A 2214-nucleotide genomic window follows, 5' to 3' on the forward strand; every position below is an offset into this window, starting at 1 on the left:
TTTCTGAAAAGACAATTTAAAAAATATAAACGAGGCTGTATTTGGGAATGAATTTCTTTTACAGCATCATCTAAAGTGAGAGAAGCAACTCATACATTGGACACTGGCTGTTTGGTGATTATTCGAAGGATAATTTTCAGGAAAAGAAAATCTGACACTTTCATTCTAATCAATGCTAGGAAGACTTCTTTAAAACTGCACCTTCAAATCAAAGCTTCAGTCGTGATGCTGAAAAAAAGCGTTGCCAGCCTTTTTCGTTCTTTTCTGAAAATTGAATTTGTGGACAAAGTAGTCTTGATTGTGTCTTTTTAGCAGGTCAGAGATTATATGCTTAGAAATATGTTCCTGTAGTGGTTAGATACTGGTGTGGACAAAAAGGGTAACATTAAATATATCAGTTTACATCTGCATGAAAATGTAGGTATTTCTCCTTTTGTTTAGAATATTCTATTACTTTTTCAAAGAATACACCTTTTAAAATTGATATTGATATCTATGGAATACCTTTAATTTGGATCATGTCTACTTAAAATAAGAATTTGTCTCCAAATCACTCTAAAATCTTCCTTTCTTCAAGGCCAGATTTAAATAACATTTAGCTATGTGCTTAAATCCCATTCTGAATATGGGGTAAACTCCTTCTTACCCATACACTTTCCACAGACCTTTCAAACTTTTGCTTTTTTGGCCTCATGTTGGTGAAATGGTTTTGTATCTTTGTGTCTTTCGTTCATGTCATGATGACTGAACACCTGAAAAGTTACTCGTGTATAAATAAGAACAAATACTGATCAAATACCTCAAAACATGTCCATAAATTTCATTTAAATAAAAAATTGAATTAATCCTGGCTGTGGGTTTTTTCAATTTCAGTTGATAATGAATGGGACAGCACTGTTTGCAGGAGTGATGAATTCTCAGGAATGAATGAAGAAAATGGATAGGCAGTAAATATGAACTGCTACCCATGAAACTAAATTTTTAATCTGGATTTTTAAATTGAAATAAGGAGCAGTTTTGTGCTGTGGGCATCTAATCAAAATTATTTGGTATAAAAATACTCTCCTGATTTCTAACAAACTACTTTGAACATTTGTACACTTTTAGCTGTCGGGTGCCTGCCTTCAAGTACTTGCAGTCCAAGTCTGGGTCTAAGTATTGCTGGAGCTCTAAGCCCAATTATTTTTTCTTCATTTGCAGCTAATAACCTTGAAAGAACAAACACATTTAGGCAAATCACACACAGCTGAGAAATGGAAAGAACCTAAATGAGATGCCCAAACAACTTGCTGCAAATCACTCACTCAGCCTGACTGTATTAAGCAGCACTATTAAAAATGTCAATGGCAGTCACAGGCTTCATTCTTTATTCTTTACGTGGTAGCCAGCTTCTTTTTCTAATGACTTTTGTTTTCCTAAGGGCTGTTACTTTTGCAGGGTCTGTTTCCCAGACCCAAAAAGTAGAGGTCTAGTTACCTGGACAGTTCTCTCTATGGATTCAGAGCTGAAGAACTCATTTTTGAGTGCATAAGTGTTTATATTTGTTATCCAAGAAAAAGGAGAAGGGCAAGGTAGTGATCTGAATGTTGGATTTGGATCCACTATTTTTTGGCTTTTTTTCTTCCCTTTGTGGTCTCTGACAAGAGATTCGACCTCTCTCTCTGCCTCGGTTTTGAGATTTCTGGAAATATAGTAGTGCTGCTGGTAACTCTGTCAGTAAGCCTGAGTTGCATTTCTCCCTCAAAGCAGAGATTAAATCTTTGTTATCTGTGAAAAACATACACTTCCTCAGAGTACCTGAGACAAATTCTGTGAAACATATAGTTGTTTGTAAAGCACTGTGAAGATGAAAAGCAGTTACAGTACATATAATCACAATAAATAGCCAAATCAGACTGAACCACTAAAAATAAAAATGACCAGAATGACTCTTACTTCCTGGGCAGGAGGCATCAGCTAATGACCCAAATAAATTTTTTGGTCAGGTGGTTATCACAAGAGATATATCCAGGAGCCATAATCCTCTGATTTCCAAATCCCAGAGAGATGGTGCAGCATGCCACCTTCTCCATGATCAGCTAGGTAGGCTGGCAGGAGAAGTGGACGACATCATGGCTCTGCCCCCTTTCAGCTTCATCTCATGTGGGACGTTCCTCAATGGCAGTCCAACCAAGAGGAGAGCATCAGCCCCTACACCTGTGCTTGGCCATCACC

This window comes from Charadrius vociferus, unplaced genomic scaffold (genome assembly GCF_000708025.1).
Source record: "Charadrius vociferus isolate BGI_N301 unplaced genomic scaffold, ASM70802v2 scaffold883, whole genome shotgun sequence".
NCBI lineage: Eukaryota > Metazoa > Chordata > Aves > Charadriiformes > Charadriidae > Charadrius > Charadrius vociferus.